The following is a 15,111-nucleotide window of genomic DNA, read 5'->3' as shown; positions in this document are numbered from 1 at the left end:
TTAAAGCATATTTGTGAGATCTGTTCCATGCTACAAATCACAGGGCTGCATTGGTCTGATCCAGGACCTGGGGGACACCCACAGGAGGAAGACTAGGGCAGGGGTCTGTCTTCTAGGAGTCTCTCCATCCCTTAGGACACTGGTCTCCTTGGGCTCTCCTGAAGGTCTGAGAAGTGGCAGTGGAGAGAAGGCATTAGAAGTGGGTCTCTTGAGAATTTGCTAATAGGAAGAAGTGGCCACTAATTAAAGGAAAGGAAAGCAGAGGAATCGTGACTTGGCCTTGGTCTGGGTTTTACTAGGAAACGAGTCCAGCACAGAGGCCAGCCAGAGCTGGCCTGGTCTGTGGGGGGCTTGCCCCAGGATAAAGATTTTATATGTAAAACTTTATGTGCTGTTTAGCTGCATTGACATGGAATTCCAGAGAAGGCTGCAGAGGCCTGAGTTACAGAGTCACAATATGGGAAAGAATTTCTGCCAGTGGGGCAAGGGGGCGGGAGAAAGCTGTCAGCCTACAGTGTTCTGTGTCCCCCTCCCTGAAAGAGGCGCCACAGGAACAACTCCCAGAGCAAGCACTGAGTCTGGAAGGCCCCTCTGGACCTGCTGCAGTGCTTGGGGTCTCTGGAAGACGGCTGACTTTAAAATGAGACTGAATTGCATGTAACACCCACCTCAAGTTAAATCAACCTTCTGACTTCAGCCAGAATATATCTTGTAAAACCTAGTCTGTCAAATTGACTTTTTAAGACCATGTAGCTTTTTAAAAAATGCTTTTCTGTGCTCGAAAGCTAGCCTGAGGAGGGCAGACGCCCCTGGGCGGGTTCCAGAGCTGTACTACCTCTGGGTGCAGGCGGGGCAGACCCTGCTCTCCTCCTGTGTTTTCTTCTCCTCCTGTGTTTTCTCCTCCTCCGTTTGTTTTCAATTGAGAGTCCTGCCCTTTTCTGTCAGTTCTGGGGCTGCTAGTATACAGGATGCCCAGTTATGTTTGAATTCAGGTACATAACTTTTAGTAGAAGTATGTTCTGTGCAATACTTGGGACATATTTTAAATGGAGAGATTTTTAAAATTCTGATAATGATGGAATCCCCAGAGGTTCTGATTTCATTGGTGTGGGTGTGACGCAGGCATCAGAACTTTGACAGAATTCCCCAGGTGATTGTAATTTAACTGGGTGTCCTGCGTAGGTTTTTGTTTTTGCCAAACCTGGCAACTCTACCAAATAGAGATTAGCAGTAACTTGTCTGAAGTTCAGACAGGTTGGGAGTGAGGGTTGTTGGGGAGTGGGTTCTGCCGCAGACTCACACTTTACATGACACTGGGCTGTTCTTGGCATTCAAGCCAAACAATATTCATTAAACCAGCAAGTGAGTTTTATATATTGCATCCAATAGAAAAGGAAGCACTTTCTGGTTTAGGTAGGTCCTATTCTGTGGGAAGATATAAGAAATAAAGTTCTAGTAAAAAAAAGAAAATTTTAACTTAGAATTGGCCAGAGTTTGACAAGTTATTTTATTTTAAATGTGTAGATTCTTCGCAAATTATAAAAGGGAAATTCCTTTTATTTTGCATTTATTCGTGACCCATTAAAAACAGCTCGAGAACTTCCAAAGCACTTGAACCTGAAACAGTAGTTCTGGGCTCTGGCTGTTCTTTGAAATCACCTGGGGAGATTTCAAAAATTCTGCTAACTGGGCTGACACCGCCCTCCCACCCCTCACTGAGATTTAATCGGTGTGGTGTGGCCCCGGCTTTGAGGTTGAGGCCCCATCCTAAAAGGTTGCTGGCCAGAGGTAGAGAAATCTGATGGAAATGGCTGTTGGGCTTGTTAATCCAGGTGCTGGATAATGGCGAGGTCTGCTGAGATGTCAGTGGCTTTTCCTGTTAGAATGTCAGATGGTCAGTTAGCAGATCCCACCCCGCCATGGGAGGTCAGATGCCTTCAGGAGCTGGTAGATCCAGCTGTTCTCATAAGCTTGGGGGTTAGTAAACCTGAGTGGGCAAGCCTGCCCTGGTGCCCCATGGAGTCAATGGGTGACACATGTTGGAATGTATCGGCCGAGGGCCCATTCCAGAGTGGGAGTAGGACAGCGTGGAGTTGTTACAGGACAGAAAGAGTTTGTCCACCTGGCGCTAGCAGAGCCAAACCCTAAACTGAGAATTACAATGGAGAAATACTGGTTCTTTTATTGACCAGTGGCGCCATCCAGGAGAACATGCTCAAAAGCCCAAACTCCCTGATGGCGTGTAGGTTACAGATTATATAGGACAAAATCACAAGACACTGTGGGTTAGGGGTTCAGGGTTGAGTTGGGAGCTGATTGATCGGAGACGAGGTAAGGGTAAGAAATCATTTCTTCAGATTTTGAGGACAGCTCTGAGGTCTTTTCTGGTGTCCCAATGTCTGGTCTCATGGGAAAGTAGTCAGGGGGTCATTCCACCTTAGGGCTCAGGAGCTGAAACAACTTAGGTCCAGATGTTATCTTTAGCCTGCCAGGGGTCAGACTGCATGACCGTCAGTGTGCCCATTAGTCAGGTCCAGGCCACTGTCCTCTGCTTCCTTGGGAATTGCCGATTACCTACTGGGGAAAAGCTGGGTCTCTGAGCGGCACATGTACATGTGTGTGTATAAAGAGAGAGGTGATTTCTAGAGCTAGGATTTAAAAGTAAATTTAATCAAAGTCATCAGGACGCTCCTTTTCAGGAATAAAGAGCTGACAAACAGAGCTGGCCTCCTGAAGGCAGCCTCAGAAATAGCAGTCACCTACTCACACACCTGAGCAGGAGGAGACACTGGCTTTGTGGATTTTTGCCTCTGATCCATTTGGGGGCAAGTCTGATTCCTGGCCCAGCCACATTCTAGTGGTCAGGGGTCGGCACAGTGTGGGCTCTTTTGTTCCAACAGGAGACTTAATAACCGGCAAAGGCCTACACGCAAATGGAGCCTATGGGTCGGGGGGAAATTAGCCCTCTTTTTGTGCTCCATCGGAATGTGTGTTTAATGCATTAACAAATTAAACCCAAAAGCTAACTGTAGATGTGATTGGAACAGGGGAAGTTTTTGGATGGTCCGCATGCCAAGGAAATGGCTTTGTTGTCCTGGCAAACCTGCAGTGACAATTTTAAAGGCCCGAAGTGGGTTTTAGATCGAGGAGAGGGGGCCATTCAGAACTTCATTGCCGGCATCCTCCTGGCCTTTCCTCCTTTGGGACTAGGGCAGCCCCACTAGGGCAATGCTTCAGGCTGATGAGACTCAGGCCCACTGCTGAGGGCCCTCAAGGTAGAGGGGTCATGCCCTCCTAGGTGACTTTGACCACGTCCTTTCCCTCCTGACCTTAGGGATCTCCAGGTCCTGCCATCCGGCTATCCAATGTGTGCCTGCAAGGGCAGGGAGCAGAAGAGGCCAGGACAATAGGCCTGCCCTACCTGCGTGGCAGGACAGCTCAGGCCCTTGTGCCACATTCGGCTGCCTACCTAGGATAATAGACTGCTCTCTAGAAAGGTTTGTAGTATAGACTTTTGCAAAGCATGATGCCACACGATTTTGGCGCTCCAACCTTGTGCTTCACTTTCCATTGTGACTAACCGAAGGATGTCTACCCCAAGCCACCGGGAGGAGGTGGCTGGGAATGGCATCCAGGGCCACCCCTGCAGGATCTAAGTGCTGTTGTCCCCAGAGACCATTCCTCCTGCGGGGACCCTCCGCTCTGCTGTGCTGCACAGGCTGTGTTTTGTCTGCATGGTTTGGGGGGTGTCGTCTTTGTGCCTTTTTCTTCCTTCCTTGTCACCGCAGTACAGGATTTTCCACGTTGCCACTGCCCTCCTTTTCTACAAGCTCTCATTTACCCTGGCCCTTCCCGAGCCCCGTAACTGTGTACAAAGTGTCCCACTCTGTGTCCACGTGCCTCCGCCACATGTACGGTCTGCTCCCAGCCAGGTCTCCCAGCACGCTTACCCACAGGAATCAGGGTCCACTGCCCCTTTGCTCACTCAGCTGTGCAGATGTGGTCACATTGTGCAGAATTTTTCATTACGGTCTTAAGCTTGCGGGGCTCAGACCCAATTAGTCCCTTGTCCAGGCTGCTGCTAGTTTAGAAACCTTGCACTCAGAAAAGGGTGACTTTGTGTAAAGCAGCTTCTCCCACAATCCTCTTCCTGGGTTGGTGTCATCTGTAGAAAGCAGAGCGCACCTTTCTAACGTGGGCATCGGCCTGGAGGGGATGTCAGGGGTCCACAGCAGCTCTGTGGGCCCAGAGGAAGCTCCGGCTGTGTGGCTTCCAGCGCTTGGCATTGGGCCTGGGTTCAGAGCCACCATCTGGTGTCAGAACAACTTCAGACAAGAGGCTTATAGCTGCTGCCTCTGCTTGCCATGAACAACTGCCTAGCTCTTCCTCGTCTGCCGAAGGTGCTCAGACCCGGGTGCCATTAAATACCTGACTGACGTCGGGATCGCCATCGGGCCGTGCGTGGCTCAAGACTCGCCCACAGCCTGCTGGCTCCCTTCATCCCAGCTCTTCTCACTTCTTTGGCTGGGTCTCCTGGGGCCCAGATGAAATAAGTTGCGCATGTGGCCTCATGCCCAACGGCTGGTCAGATGGCTTTGACTCTGTGGGGTTCCACTTGCGTCTTTTGCCCCAGGAGCCTCCATCTGCAAGCAGGCTTAGCTTTGGGGCTCAGGTGAGACCTCCGCCTCCAGGTCCCAGGTGGGGAGAGTGGGATGAGGCCCAACGCTGCGTCCCAGGCTCCCGAGCTCTCTGCCTCCAGCCTGCTTCTAGCCAAAAAGGAGGCACTCAGAGTCAGGCTCCTTCGGGAACTCTAATGTACAGACCAAGGTGTAAATAAACGGTTTGCTTTTCTTGCCTGACTTGATGGTGAGTTTCTGTGGTGGGGAAGGGAGAGTGGAAGAGGTGAGGCCTGGTTTCAGAGCTCTTGGGGATAGAGCACCCCCCTTAAGGAGAGCAGGCCTCACCTAGCATACTGGGGTGGCTGGTGCTATCCTCCTGTCCTCCAGGAGCAGGGGGTGATCTTGCAGACCCTCATTTTAGTCTATCACTGGAAGAGGAGATACAGATCCTAGAGGCTCCTGTAACACTACGATTCTAGCCACAGGGCTCTGAGGTCTGAAAACTTTGTCCTTGCTGCAGCCATGTCCACTTTCCCAGCACAGGCCTCCCAGGGGGCTCGGCTTGCTCTGTTCACTCTAATGGGATCCCAGCTCCATCTTCCTCCATGCCAGCCACCGTGACTTCCCTGGATCACAGGCCTAAGTCCTCCACTTGAGCCCGGTTTCACACCAATCAGCCAGTGCTGGTCCTGCAAAGCCCAAGCCTAGTGTACCAAGGTGGCTCCAGGTTGGTTGGCCCAGACCCCCAGATTTCTGACCTCTACTCTTACTATTATGAGATTCCAGGTGTCGAAAGGGTTCACAGGTCACCCACACTCAGCATCGGGAAATGACTCTGCCTTCTCTGTTGGCCAGACCCTCAGGATAAGCAGGGCCAGTCCCCTGCACTTGCCCACATAGGAATTGTGCCTGGGGTCTGCCAGAGCAGGAAGGCGACTCATTGGACTGGCACGGCCTCCTGGGCTGCAGTCAACTTCCAACACTGGGAGTTGCATCTCCTGGACCTTTATTCCCTCCATCCTCCTTTCTTTCCCAACTAGGGTTACCAGATTTTGCAAATAAAAATACAGGATACCCAGTTAAATTTGAATTTCAGATAATTTTTTAGTTTAAGTATGTCCCATGCAATACTAAAAAATTACTCATTGTATATCCAAAATTCAAATTTAACCTGGCACCTTTTTTTTTTTTTAATCCGGCAACCCTATCCTTGACCCTTTTCAGGGCTCCTCTGTTACTAGTCAGGTGTCTCCAATTCCTCAGTGCTTAACTTGCACCCCAGTTTCAGAAATGAGTTCCTTCTTAGTTTGCCACTGTTTTCTTTGGACTGGTTCTGCCTCCTCTCCCTTGTCCCCAGCCATCCAGAAGTGACTGCTGGCCTTTCCAGAAGCCGTAGCCCCCTTGTGCCCTGCCTTGTAGAGTGTGTGTAGAGATCTGGAGTCCTGAAAAGGACTTGACATGGAGGTGAACTCAAGGGTATAGTCAAGGAAGTGGAGGGAAGCACAATGGTGTCCTGGGGATCAGGGTGGGGACAGGGGTGTTGCTAAAGAACCCCAGTATCAAACTTCCAATTTACTGATGTTTCACAATAATTAATCATTTTCTAAGCACTGACTCTGTTCACAGAAAGATTCTTGGACTCAGAGGCCTAGGTTTAGACCCCAACTCTGTGACTTCCCTGTGTGACTGAGGCAGGGTACTCACCTCTGTGAGTTTGTTGCCTCGTCAATAAAGCAAAGGAAATAGCAGTTCCTACCCGTGGAGTTGTGACGAGAGGTAGCTGAGTAGCTTGTGTCCAGGCCCCAGATGGGGATCCAGTTAAGTGCTTGCAGAATCAGAATCTGGATTTCAGGAGGTGTGACTTATCTTCCCCAAAAGACTCCTTATCAAAGTGTCTCCATTATTTTTCTAGGGCGGCTGGAAAAACATACCACAAAGTAGGTGGCTTAAAACAATAGAAATTTATTCTCTCACAGTTCTGGAGGCCAGAAGTTCACAATCAAGGTGTCAGCAAGGTTAATTTTCAATAGGCTCTGAGGGATAATCTATAACAAGACACTCTCAGCTTCTGGTGGCTGCCAGCAGTACTTGGCCTTCCTTAGCTTGTGGCAGCATCATTCTAATCTTTAATCCCTGTCTTCATCTTCCCTCTGTGTATCCCTCTGTCCAAATGTTGCTCTTCTCATAAGGACACCAGACATTGGACGAAGGCCCATCCTAATCCAGTAGGACCTCATCTTAACTTGATTATTTCCAAGTAAGGCTACATTCACAAGGCTACATTCACAAGTACCAGGGCACAGGACTCTGACGTATCTTATTGGGCGACACAATTCAGCTCAGTTTACTATTCCGGAGAGAGGTAGGAGCAAGCACTGCCGTGTGTACAGGCCGTGCCCTCTGCACAGGTACATTCTCACTCACCAGTCTTGGAGAACTGGTTCCTGACAGTCTGTTATTACAGACAATGTCCTCCTTACGCCCCCTAGAGGTCACGGTTCCTGCAAAGTGTTGCACTGTCATCCCACCAACTCGCCCTGGCCTCAAATTTAGAGCCTTTTAGAGTCATCTGGGACCAGGCCGAACTCTCCTGAATGGCTCAGAAATATCGGGGCAAAAAATCTATCGACCAACTTAATCTGCTGAGTGGCACTGTGTGTGTCTAACTCTGTGCCCAGAACTGGGAATTGGTACAGAAAATACAGCATAGGCTTCTCTCCTGGAGGAAGGGGACACAGCTGACTCCTGGGTAATGAGAGGCACCAAGGGAAAAGTCCAAATGGCTGCTGGCAGGGATTGAGGCCAGCTGGGGGTCAAGGACAGCTTCTCCAAGGAAGGGGTGTTTTAGCAGAGCCCTGAAGGATTGTGGGATTTCAGAACCACATGTGGGGAAGGCTTATAAAAAGCACAGCCCTTTCAGGGTGTGATGACTGGAAGGTGGGACAGGTGAGCCAGCGCCTGGCGAAACAAGGGTGCTCGGAGGTATTACAGGTTCAGTTCTAATCCACCTCAATCAAGCCAGTATTGCAGTAAAGTGAGTTGTAATCTTCTTGCTAGCAGAGGGTCTTGCCTTCAATTTGTTGTAATATTCTTGCTAGCAGAGCGTCTTGCCTTCAATCTTCTTGCTAGCAGAGGGTCTTGCCTTCATCTGTGAAGCACAAAAAGCAAAGCACAATAAAACAAATTGTGCCAAAATGTATGGGGCCTCAGCCCACTGATTTAGATTCGGGTGGTCGGGGTGGGACTGGACACTGGATTTTTTTCAAAGCCCTCCCAGGTGATTCCAGTATGGGGTGATTCAGCCAGGGGTTAGAATCACCGGTGCACAATTACTTCTGAAATCATCTGAGGAGTTGGGAGACTTCAACTGAGGCCTGAAAGGAGGAGAAAGAGATGGCCAGGTGAGGGAGATTGGGGAGGACATGGGAGCAGGAACGGCAGGTGCAAAGGGCTTAAGAGAACTAGCAGGCAGGGAGCAGGCCTGTGGCGACCACTGAAGGATCCTATACCTGGGAGCCACCCGTTCAGAGCTGAATTTCACAGAGTGGCAGCGGGACCGGGTAAGCTGCTGACAGATGAGGCAGGCTGGACTTAGGTAGGTAAGATCTGTTTTTTGTTTCGTTGGGGTTTTTTTTTTGCTGAGATGAGGTATTGGAATCACTAGGTTTTGGTGGTCACTTGGGCAGTGGAGCCAGGCTTCTCACAGCCCTGCTGGGAGGGTCTACCCCAGTTAAACTGTCTCCAGAAAATGACTAAGCTACATCTACCCAAGAGTGGAAAAAGCTATTCCTACAGCTCCTCACTTTCGGGCAGATCCAGAGCCCCCAGGGGCAGCAGACGCAGCACCGCTAACTGTTGTTGGGTCCAGTGACCCGTGGTCAGCAGCGGGGCACGTGGTGAGGGTTGAGGCAGATTCCCTTCCAGTCAGTCCATCGGGCTGTCCACACTTCAATTTTTAAGCCCTGGACAAACGGGATTTGGCATCATGCCTCCCCCTTCAACTCCTTCCCCTCCCCAATCTCTGTGCCTAATGCAGTGCTCAGCCTGCAGGAGGCTACAATTAGGCAGTTCGTGCTAGCTCTCTTGTACTTAGGGATACCTGTGTACCAGGTGGTGTTCTAAGTGAGCATGTGTTGCCTCATTTAATCCTCACAACAACCATGAGGTGGGTGGTATCTCCATTTTACAGATGAGGAAATTGAGCCACCGCAGGGGCTAGCCACAAGTCACCCAGAATTTATACTCAGGCAACTGAGAAGGGAAAGTCATCCCAGAGTAAGACACAACTAACTCGCCTAGGGAGTAGGTTGCTCAGCTTGGGGACAGGTGACAGGCTGGGAAGACTTCAGGGAGAGGCAGCCATGCGCGGAGCCCTGGAGGCTGGGTGGGCTCTCTGTGAGCAGAGGGGCTGTAAAGAGGACGTAGCGGTGGGCCACTGTGGGAGCAAGAGTGCAGAGGTGAAAACTTGCATGTCCTGTTTGCACTGATGAGCAGAGCTCCAGGAAGGATGGTGGTTCCACTGTGAGTGCGACCGGCTGGCCTGGCTGCACCTTAATGTGGGCTGAGGCGTCCCTGCCGATGGGGCAAATTTATGGGCTCTAGGGCCCAGAAAGTCCAGAGCCAGCTTCAAGCCAGCCTTGCCTCTACCCGGAACCAACCAGGTGGCTGGGTTGGGGCTGCAGGAAGTTCCCCTTTATCTCCTGCCACCTCTGGTTTGCCCTGGCTTTCACTCCAAGCTCTGACTTTTATACTGAGTTCTGATTTGGGCTCCGTGACATTGGTGTGGCCTCTGGGTTTAAAAAAAAATGCTGGTGCTCCTGAAAGGTCCAAATCCACAGAGCTGAAGTCTGAGACCACTTTCTACAGCCTGTTTGATGGATGCCACTAAGCCCTGGGTTGCCCGTGAGACCCTTGTCCCCTGCATTCTAGTCCAGCTGGCCCACTACTTGGCTTTTCCAGTCCAGCAGGCCACCACAGAGCAAAAGCTGGGCTCTGCTGGGCTCTGGCAGCATCTAGGCCAGACCCTCAGTGCTTTGGCCTGCTGTCGTGGAGCAGGGGTGTTGTGAGTGTCGACTCTGGAAGGTGTCAGGGCTGGAAGGAAACTGGGTGAGGATCTAGTAGAGAGCACTCAAGATGAGTCTGTTTTATGAGGTGGGGTGGAGACAAAGGAGACCCGTCTCGTATCTCTGTGCATCTTCTGTAGGATCCAGTTCCAGGGCTGAGCACCAATCAGAGTCTACACTCAAAGTCACAGTCAATGAATGACAGCTGTGGTAGTTTCCAAAGATAGTCACCATTGCCTTGTTATCTGCTACGTGCAGGCCATTCTCCTATTGAGAGGTAGACTTTATTTTCCCTCCCCTCGAATTGGGCTGGCCCTGAGACTATTTTGGTCAATAGGTACAAAAATGCATCACTTGTGGCAAAAGTAACATTCTGGGATTTCTGAGCTCTGGCCTTGAGTGGCTTTAAGGAAGCTTCTGCTTCATTCCTCTTGAAATGTTCCAGCTGCCATGCTATGAAGAAGCCCCAGCAGCCACATGGAAAACTGAGGTCCCAACAGCCCCCGGTAAGCTACAAACTGATGCTGGGCATCCCAAAACCCTGGCCAACGACCTGTTCAACCCAGAGAACCATGAAAAATAAGTTTTGTTTTAAGCTTCTATATTTTAAGATAGTTGGTTACACAGTTATAGATGCATGAAATAGCAGATCTTCAGCAGTTTCTTCTCTACCAGGCTTCCTCTCAGAAGATCTATTTTTCCTAAAAGGAATCCAGCCAAGCAGGACCCATCTGTGGGAATGACTTGGTCCATGAGTCTTCTGACCTCAACCGGGTACATCTCTAACTGTCCAGGAGCACCATGGAGAGTCCTGACCGTCCATGGCAGCAGGCTCTCGTTCAGGGAACAAAGGGGTTCTAGGCCTGAAGCTGCTTGCTGATGCTTGCCGAGGTTCCTGCCTTGCTTGGGGGGCTTCTGAGGAGCTTGATTTAGTCCATGATCCACCGGTGAGCCCTCTCTTTAAATTACACAGCCACCTGTAAGCATCTTAAGAGTGAATACCAACAAGTGGAGGCATCAGGAAAAGATCACTGAACTAAACACTGAGAAGAGGAAGAAAGAGAAAAAATCAAATTGCATTAACCTTAAGTATGAAAAGCAGGCTTAATTTAAATGCCTACAAATGTGGCCATATACTCTTCCACGATGGTTTCAAGTTGTGTTAATTTTTCCCCTATTAATGGCAGACTTAATTTGGAGCTTTTGTGCTGGCAAAGGGACTGTGAAACTTGACCAAAGGGAAAGTGTCAGGTTGCTACTGCACCCAAGGAAAAAGGGTCAAGCTGGCATTTCACTCCCCTGCTAACTTTGGCAGTGAATAATGAAGAGGGTTATTCAATTTTTAACTAATGCAGGGCTGCAGCTAATAGCTAACTAACTCTCCCATTTTGTGGATGAGGAAACCGAGATTAAATGACCCCCGACGGGACACTGGGCATGGCCCTCAGCCCACAAACCTAGAACCAAAAACTGTGTTAGTTGTATGTACCCTCCTATGTCAATAAACTATTATATTATTGCTATGTGACAAACCACCCTCAAAATGTGGCTTCCAACAGGAATAATTTATTTTCATGATTTTGTGGGTAGGTTGGCAGTTCTTCTGCCGGATATGCATGCAGCTGCATTCAGCTAAAGGGTCAGCTGGGCCAGAAGGTCCAAGATGGCCGTAGTGACATGTCTGGCAGGTGGTGCTATCTTTCAGTTGGGAGACCCTCATCCTTCAATAGCTAGATGGCCCTTCTTACACAGCAATCTTGGGACAGGGTTCTAAGACAGTGAAGGCAGAAGCTGTAAGGTCTCTTGAATCTAACTTTCAGAATTTACACATCACTTTCACCACATTCTAGTGATCAAGGCAAACCAGACGGCCAGCCCACATCCAAAGAGAGGGGGAAAAGACTCCACTTTTAGATGGAAAAAGCAGCAAAGAAGTTGACTGCATTAAATCTACACTTCTAGAACTTCCAATCCTCCTTTCCTGCTTTATCTTTCTCCCTAGTACTTACCACTATCTGATATGTTTTGCTTATTTATTTTAAAATGGAAGCTTCACGAGGGCAGGAATCTATGCTGCTCAGTCACTGCTGTAGCTCTAGCACTGAGAACAGGGTCTGAGACATAGTAGGTGCTCAATAAAGATATGTCGAAGGAATGAATGACTGGATGCTCTTACTATTGCACTATATGGAGGTAGGTATGGCCCGATTCCTGCCTTCTAAGGAGCTCTGTGTTCCGGAACCAGCCCTCACCTTTTAGTCAAGTTTCAGAGCATCTTTGCCAATGCAAAAGCTCTATATTAAAAATGGTACACATAAATTTAGAAATCAGAAGTTAGACCATGCACTTATGGCTGCTCGCTCCTGGAAGAAGGACAAAACCAGGCTCCTGGGCCTACCTAGGTAAGAAGTGGGCCTGGATGAACCCATAGTGACCTCACCAAGGAGCAACCCCAAAGCAGCCCAGGGTTGGGCACGACTCATAGCTGGTGGGTCAGAAAGCAAAGGGTTCAAGAATTATTTACTCTGTGTGTGTGTGTGTTTAACTGACTATTTTTTAGAGAAGTTTTCGGTCCATAGCAAAACTGAGTGGGAAGCACAGAGAGTTCCCACATCACCCCCATCCCTACCACATCCAATTCCCCCACTATCAACATCCTGCGGCATAGTACATCGGTCGAGAAAATGATCCACTTTTAAGGACATGGGAAATACTTGTTCTACAGCGGTGAGATAAATCAGGACACCATGAAATATACAAATGTGAAGATATGAATCCGACTCTCCTAACAGTATTATATATGCTCTATTTCATCAAATTCATCGACTTTTAAAAATCACTACGTGCCACTAAAAAAGAAAAATACATTGCCAATTAATTGTAAGACTCCATCACTTATAATCAGTTATCATCCTGATTTCTAATTAAAATGTGAAAAAAATGTATCTCTGAATAAATACAGTGTGCTTTTACACATATGAATGTGGGCACTGTGCTTCCTTATAGTGATAAGACTATAGGTCCTTTTAATTCCCTATGCTCTGAAAAAGTTTCCTGTCTCTTCAACAAATGATGCTGGGAAAACGGGATATCCACATGCAAAAGGACAAAGTTTAACATTTACCTTACATCACATACAAAAAATTTCCTCAAAACGGATTAAAGACCTAAACATAAGACCCAAGTTGATATAACTCTTAGAAGAAAAAACAGGGTAAATTTTATGACATTGGATTTGGCGATGATTCCTTGGATATGACACCAAAAACATAGACAATGAAAGCAAAAATAGACTAGACTACATCAACCTTAAAACTTTTGCACAGTAAAGGAAATAACTTTTGTATAGTAAAAGAAACAACGGAATGAAAAATCAACCTACAATATTTATAAACCATATATCTCAAAAGAGGCTAATATCCAGGATATATAAAGAACTATAACTCCAAAAATAACTCAAAAAAATTAGCAAAGAACTTGAACAGACATTTCTCCAAAGAAGGTGTGCAAATGGCTAGCAAGCATAAGAAATCAAGGAAGCGCACATCCAACCATGGGTGATACCTCATACCCATTGAGATGGCCATTATAAAACAACAAACAAGTATGGGCAATAATGAAGAGAAATTAGAATCCTTGTGTACTACTGGTGGAAAGGTAAAGTGTGTAGCCACTATTAAAAACAGCATGGAGGTACCTCAAAAAGTTAAAACTAGCATTACCATATGATCCAGCAATCCCACTTCTAGGTATATACTCAAAAGAATTGAAGAGAGGATCTCAAGATATTTTCAAACCCATGTTCATTGCAGCATTATTCACAATAGTCAAGAGGCGGCAGTAAACTAAATGTCTACTGTGGGATGAATAAGCAAAGAAACATACAATGGAATGTTGAGTTTTAAAGGAAATCACGTCATATGTGACAACGTGGATGAACCTTGAAGACATGCTAAGTGATATTATGCCAGTCACAGAAAGACAAATACTGTATGATTCCACTTACATGAGGTACTCTGAGTAGTCAAACTCCTAAAAACAGGTGTTGTCAGGGGCTGGTGGTAGAGGGGAAGGGAGAGTTGCTGCTCAGTGGGTACAGAGTTTCAGTTTCACAAGATTAAAAAGTTCCAGTTTCTGTTGCACAACAATATGCATACAATTAACACTATATTTAAAAATAGTTAAGATGGTAAATTTTGTTATGTCTGAACACACAAAAATAGTTTCCCCAAATCTGTATAATCTATACTTTTTAAAAAGCTCTACAGATAAGCAAGAATAGCTTTGGCAGTGGCGGTAGCAGCGTGGGCAATGTTGCGATTGGTCTGGCTTTTGTCCCCTCCCTGGTCACTGGGGTACAGAAAGATGGGCCCAGAGGGAGGCTGGCAGTTGGCCCTGCCTTGCCCTGAGAGGAAGGCTCTTCATCCCCCACCCATCCCCAGGCACCTCTCCTGGAACAGACACTGTGGCCAAAGGCCAGACAAAGACAAAGGGGCCTAAGTGCCTTTTTTATTTTAAAGAAAATACAAGATCTACAAAAAAAAGTATAGTTTTATAAGCACTCATATTCCCACCATTTCAGCTTTTTTCCTCTTTCATAGAATAAAAACAAAACGTTACCATTAAAGTCCCTTTAGTCATCTGTCCCTAGCCAGTCTCTCTCCCTCCTTTACACATGTCTTTACTTTTACCTACTTTGTATGTCTTTCCCTTTAATATATGGTATTTATTGTCCTACATCTTGCTTTTTAAAATCACGTGTTTTTGCGCTCTATGCTAATAATCATTCCTTTGAATCTAGTGACTCTTTTTAATGATGACCTGTTCCACAGTATAGATATCATCAGATTCCTCCATTCAGGTCACTTCCAGTTGTTCGCTCCCACTAGTACTGTCCCCGCGAACATCCCCGGGCCATCTCCTTGTTTGCCACATGGGTTCTTCCTGAGCAAGGCTATTTGTCTAAAATGATATTTACTCAGTCTCCTGCACAAGGCCCGTGCCAGGAGTTGAAGGGCAAGGTGGGAGCAAAAGCAGGTGTAAGGTTTTGCTTACACAGACGGGCCTCCTGTGGGGTCCGCGAGGGAAGGTCACCTCCCCTCACCCTGCAGCCTGGCCCCCATCCCTCCCAAGTCCCTGCATCGTTCTCCGTGGGGTAGTCCCATCCACGCTTGCAACGCCCTTCTTGCCCCCTCAGCTCCTGGTCCACTTGGCCCCAACTCCCTGAGCTGCCCGCATAACTTGTCGACCAGACGGAAACGACCCGGCCAAGGTCACACGAAGCAGGGCACAGAGAGAGTTAAGAGGCCAACACAGACTTCTGGCCCTGGCTCGCTCGCGGCTGCTGTCTCCGTTTCCGCTCGGTGGTAACAGACATAGGTCCTCGGGTTGTCAATAGTGTTTTTCTCCACCTGGGCTCTGGGCTCCGG

This window comes from Pteropus alecto, unplaced genomic scaffold (assembly GCF_000325575.1).
Source record: "Pteropus alecto unplaced genomic scaffold, ASM32557v1 scaffold98, whole genome shotgun sequence".
NCBI classification, from domain to species: domain Eukaryota; kingdom Metazoa; phylum Chordata; class Mammalia; order Chiroptera; family Pteropodidae; genus Pteropus; species Pteropus alecto.
This window is presented reverse-complemented; position numbering follows the sequence as displayed.